Genomic DNA, 6241 nt, shown 5'->3' on the forward strand with positions numbered 1-6241 from the left:
TAATTAAAGCTTATTAAATCTACTCCTCCTGTGAGGGAGTCATTAGCAATGATATGCTGCTCCCTCCCATCCGCTGTGTCAAACTCTCTCTCACTGTTTCCCTGTAAAGTGGGTGGTTAATGAGGAAAAGGCCGTCATTAGCATTGTTCCCCGCTACGCTACATCAGAGAGAGATCAATCATTTCCAGGCCCAGAGACATGTACTAGTCTGTGGCGACCTAAATGCCAGAACTGGACAAGATCCTGACACCCTCAGCACACAGGAGGACAAACACCTACCAGGAGGTGACAGCATTCCCTCAGCACACAGGAGGACAAACACCTACCTGGAGGTGACAGCATTCCCTCCCCCATACGCCCCCCTAGACACAACTATGACAACATAACCAACAAAAATGGGTCACAACTCCTGCAGCTCTGTTACATGCTGGGTTTGTACATAGTCAATGGTAGACTTCGAGGAGACTCCTACGGTAGGTACACCTATAGCTCATCTCTTGGCAGTAGTACTGTAGACTACTTTATCACTGACCTCAACCCAGAGTCTCTCAGAGCATTCACAGTCAGCCCACTGACATCCCAGATCACAGTCTACTTCTACAGAGCAACACTCAGTCATGAGGCATCAAAGCCAAATGAACTGAATAATATTATGAAATGCTATAGAAGGAAGGAAAGTAGTGTGGAAACCTGCCAAAAAACTATTAAGCAACAACAAATTCAAGGACAACAAAATGTTTGACTAATAGTGAAGGTGTAAACTTGGCAGCAGAACACTTGAACATTTGATCTCTCAGCCCCCTTAAATAATCTAGAAATTTTAAGCAGAAAACATGAGAAAATTTAAAATGACAAATGGTTTGATGAAGAATGCAAAAATCTAAGAAAGAAATTGAGAAACCTGTCCAACCAAAAACACAGAGACCCAGAAAACCTGAGTCTAAGCCTTCACTATGGTGAATCACTAAAACAATACAGAAATACACTACGGAAAAAGAAGGAACAGCACGTCAGAAATCAGCTCAATGTAATTGAAGAATCCATAGAATCTAACCACTTCTGGGAAAATTGGACACTAAAACAAAGAATAAACAGCAAAAACCACAATAAAATACAAATCTTAGAATCAACTATTAAAGACTACCAGAACCCACTGGATTCTCCAATTACCTTGAATGAACTACAGGACAAAATACAAACCCTCCAACCCAAAAAGGCCTGTGGTGTTGATGGTTTCCTATATGAAATTATAAAATATACAGACCACAAATTCCAATTCTCTATACTAAAACTCTTTAACATCATCCTTAGCTCTGGCATCTTCCCCAATATTTGGAACCAAGGACTGATCACCCCAATCCACAAAAGTAGAGACAAATTTGACCCCAATAACTCCAGTGGGATATGAGTCAACAGCAACCTTGGGAAAATCCTCTGCATTATCATTAACAGCAGACTCATACGTTTCCTCAGTGAAAACAATGTACTGAGCAAATGTTAAATTGTCTTTTTACCAAATTATTGAACGACAGACCACTTATTCACCCTGCACACCCTAATTGACAAATAAACAAACCAAAACAAAGCAAAGTCTTCTCATGCTTTGTTGATTTAAAAAAAGCTTTTGACTCAATTTGGCCTGAGGGTCTGCTATACAAATTGATGGAAAGTGGTGTTGGGGGTAAAACATACAACATTATAAAATCCATGTACACAAACAAGTGTATGGTTAAAATTGGCAAAAAACACATTTATTTCCACAGGGCCGTGGGGTGAGACAGGGATGCAGCTTAAGCCCCACCCTCTTCAACATAAATATCAATGATTTGGCGAGGGCACTAGAACAGTCTGCAGCACCCGGCCTCACCCTACTAGAATCTGAAGTCTAAATCAAATCAAAATCAAATTTATTTTCAAATCAAATTTATTTATATAGCCCTTCGTACATCAGCTGAAATCTCAAAGTGCTGTACAGAAACCCAGCCTAAAACCCCAAACAGCAAGCAATGCATGTGAAAGAAGCACGGTGGCTAGGAAAAACTCCTGAGAAAGGCCAAAAACCTAGGAAGAAACCTAGAGAGGAACCAGGCTATGAGGGGTGGCCAGTCCTCTTCTGGCTGTGCCGGGTGGATATTATAACAGAACATGGTCAAGATGTTAAAATGTTCGTAAAGTCTACTGTTTGCTGATGATCTGGTGCTTCTATCCCCAACCAAGGAGGGCCTACAGCAGCACCTAGATCTTCTGCATAGATTCTGCCAGACATGGACCCTGTCAGACCTGGGCCCTGACAGACCTGGGCCCTGACAGACCTGGCCCCTGACAGCAAATCTCAGTAAGACCAAAATAATGGTGTTCCATAAAAGGTCCAGTCACCAGGACCATAAATACAAATTCCATCTAGACACAGTTGCTCTAGAGCACACAAAAACTATACATACCTCGGCCTAAACATTAGCACTACAGGTAACTTCCACAAAGCTGTGAACAATCTGAGAGACGAGGCAAGAAGGGCCTTCTATGCCATCGAAAGTAACATAAAATTAGACATACTAATTAGGATCTGGCTAAAAATACTTGAATCAGTTATAGAACCCATTGCCCTTCATGGTTGTGAGGTCTGGGGTCCGCTCACCAACCAAGAATTCACAAAAAAATGGGACAAACACCAAATTGAGACTCTGCATGCAGAATTCTGCAACAATATCCTCAGTGTACAACGTAAAACACCAAATAATGCATGCAGAGCAGAATTAGGTCGATACCCGCTAATTATCAAAATCCAGAAAAGAGACGTTAAATTCTACAACCACCTGAAAGGAAGTGATTCCCAAACCTTCCATAACAAAGCCATCACCTACAGAGAGATGAACCTGGAGAAGTCCCCTAAGCAAGCTGGTCCTGGGGCTCTGTTCACAAACAGACCCCACAGAGCCCCAGGACAGCAACACAATTAGACCCAACCAAATCATGAGAAAACAAAAAGATAATTACTTGACACATTGGAAAGTATTAACAAAAAAACTGAGCAAACTGGAATGCTATTTGGCCCTAAACAGAGAGCACACAGTGGCAGAATACCTGACCACTGTGACTGAGCCAAAATTAAGGAAAGCTTTGACTATGTACAGACTCAGTGAGCATAGCCTTGCTATTGAGAAAGACCGCCATAAGCAGACCTGGCTCTCAAGAGAAGACAGGCTATGTGCACACTGCCCACAAAATGAGGTGGAAACTGAGCTGCACTTCCTAACCTCCTGCCAAATGTATGACCATATTAGAGACACATATTTCCCTCAGATTACACAGATCCACAAAGAATTTGAAAACAAACCCAATTTTGATAAACTCCCATATCTACTGGGTGAAATACCACAGTGTGCCATCACAGCAGCAAGATTTATGACCTGTTGCCACAAGAAAAGGGCAACCAGTGAAGAACAAACACCATTGTAAATACAACCCATATTTATGTTTATTTATTTTCCCTGTTGTACTTTAATAACTATTTGCACATCATTACAACACTGTATATATACACATAATATGTCATTTGAAAATTCTTTATTCTTTTGGAACTCTTTAGTTTACTGTTAATTTTTATTATTCATTTCACTTTTGTTGATTATCTATTTCACTTGCTTTGGCAACATTAACATATGTTTCCCATGACAATAAAGCCCATTGAATTGTAATTGAGAAGGGGTGGATAGAGAGAGTGGAGGGACAGAGAGCAAACCTCAAAACAGTTTCTATTATTTGTCTCCCCCTAGTGGATATATTTGGGAAAGCAAGAGAAGCAATATTCAGATGGGGGGGGGAAGTTCCCCTTTATTAAAACATTGTAAAGAGCTTTTCACAGCCAGTGACATGGACATGGTCATACTGGAACAGAGCCTCACTGAGCCTGGCTATTGAATTACAGCTGAAGACATTGAGAAGCATCTACAGCAGCCTGACAAGTCTTTAACAGGACAGAGAAGTATGGACATACAGAGATGATAGTTATTAATCACATGGTACAGCATTAGTCCCAACAGTTATACACATTTAAACTGCCTTTCACCCATTTCTTCAACTGCTGTCTAAAAACAGACAAAGTATACAGGTCCCTTAATAAGCACTAGATATTCTGTATTATAAATCAACTGCTGCGAACTCTCCAGGGGGGTGAAGTTTCCCCTCGCTACAGATCTGGAATCAGCCTTCCCAAAAAACATAACATTAACTATTCGTGGGGAACTGCCAAATCCAAGATCAGCATCTAGGGGGCGACTTCCCCCTCATCCTCGTGCTAGATCCAGATAAAATAGATGGTACTGAAAAAAAGGGCATGCCTCTCGTTGTATTTCTACCTGTTGTCCATGACAGTGCAGCCATCTCATTTTGACGACCACAAACTGGGAGAAATCAAGAGATGTACGGCGTCATCGTCTCCAGTCAGTTCTCCTTGGCACTTTCCTTAGGTTAGACTGTTAGGTCTGACAGTCATAGCATAAGCACCCCCGGAGGCTGGTGAGGGGAGGACAGCTCATGATAAATGAATGAAACGGACACCATGTGTTTGATCCATGTATTCAGCTCCTCGCCTCAGCAGCCTCCTGTGCTACACATGAGACAGTTCTGTAGGATATATCCTCTCACATTGTCTATTGGTCCTCTCTGATCTGAGACAGACAGACAGTCAGCGAGACAGTCAGCCAGTCAGCGAGACAGTCAGCCAGAGAGCCTGAGAAACAGTCAGCCAGAGAGCCTGAGAGACAGTCAGCCAGTCAGCGAGACAGCCAGCCAGTCAGAGAGTCAGCGAGACAGTCAGCCAGTCAGAGAGTCAGCGAGACAGTCAGCCAGTCAGAGAGTCAGCGAGACAGTCAGCCAGTCAGAGAGTCAGCGAGACAGCCAGCCAGTCAGCGAGTCAGCGAGACAGCCAGCCAGTCAGCGAGTCAGCGAGACAGCCAGCCAGCGAGACAGCCAGCCAGCGAGACAGTCAGCCAGCCAGCCAGCGAGACAGCGAGCCAGCGAGACAGTCAGCCAGCCAGCCAGCGAGACAGTCAGCCAGCCAGTCAGCCAGCCAGCCAGCGAGACAGTCAGCCAGCCAGCCAGCGAGACAGCCAGCCAGCCAGCGAGACAGCCAGCCAGCCAGCGAGACAGCCAGCCAGCCAGCCAGCGAGACAGCCAGCCAGCCAGCCAGCGAGACAGCCAGCCAGCCAGCCAGCCAGCCAGCCAGCCAGCCAGCGAGACAGTCAGCCAGCGAGACAGTCAGCCAGCCAGCGAGCCAGCGAGACAGTCAGCCAGCCAGCGAGACAGTCAGCCAGCGAGACAGTCAGCCAGCGAGACAGTCAGCCAGCGAGACAGTCAGCCAGCGAGACAGTCAGCCAGCGAGACAGTCAGCCAGCGAGACAGTCAGCCAGCGAGACAGTCAGCCAGCGAGACAGTCAGCCAAGCCAGCGAGACAGTCAGCCAGCGAGACAGTCAGCCAGCGAGACAGTCAGCCAGCGAGACAGTCAGCCAGCGAGACAGTCAGCCAGCGAGACAGTCAGCCAGCCAGCCAGCCAGCGAGACAGTCAGCCAGCCAGCCAGCCAGCGAGACAGTCAGCCAGCCAGCCAGCCAGCCAGCGAGACAGCCAGCGAGACAGTCAGCCAGTCAGCCAGCAAGACAGTCAGCGAGACAGGTAAGCTCTGAGCAAAAAAAAGCAGAAAACCAATCAAAAAGGATATGACGACATAAACGGACTATTGGCAGCAAGCCTAGCAGAGCTTTACGGAGTGATAGTCACCTCTGGGATAAAACTCAGTTTTTAAATAAAGACTAAAGAAAGAAAAGTAGGAGTGGACACAGGAGAGGTGTCCTCCCCCTATGACAAGCGGTCTGCTTTAGTTCAAAGGAGGGCAGTGAAAGCAGGAGGTCCCTTCATGAACCATTCCCACTGTCTGTCCTGATGGGTACAACAAGGGGTTTAGAAGTAAGATGTCTGTCTTTTAACAGGAACTTTTCTCAAAATTCCTGGATTATCCAGAAATCCTGGTTGGAATATTACTGTAATCAAGAAGCAGGAAATCCGGGAAAAACTCCAACCACGATTAATGGAACCCTGGTAATTTTAAAACAATTTAAAAGGGAAATTACCAGAATTTTGCAACCCCAAATTCAGCCAGATGTCAGCTGGCCAGGCAGTCAGTCAGTCAAGTGTATCAGTGTTTTGTTACTTGTCATGTTTTGTGATTTTTAATAGACCACAGGAAG

This window comes from Salmo trutta, chromosome 27 (assembly GCF_901001165.1).
Source record: "Salmo trutta chromosome 27, fSalTru1.1, whole genome shotgun sequence".
NCBI lineage: Eukaryota > Metazoa > Chordata > Actinopteri > Salmoniformes > Salmonidae > Salmo > Salmo trutta.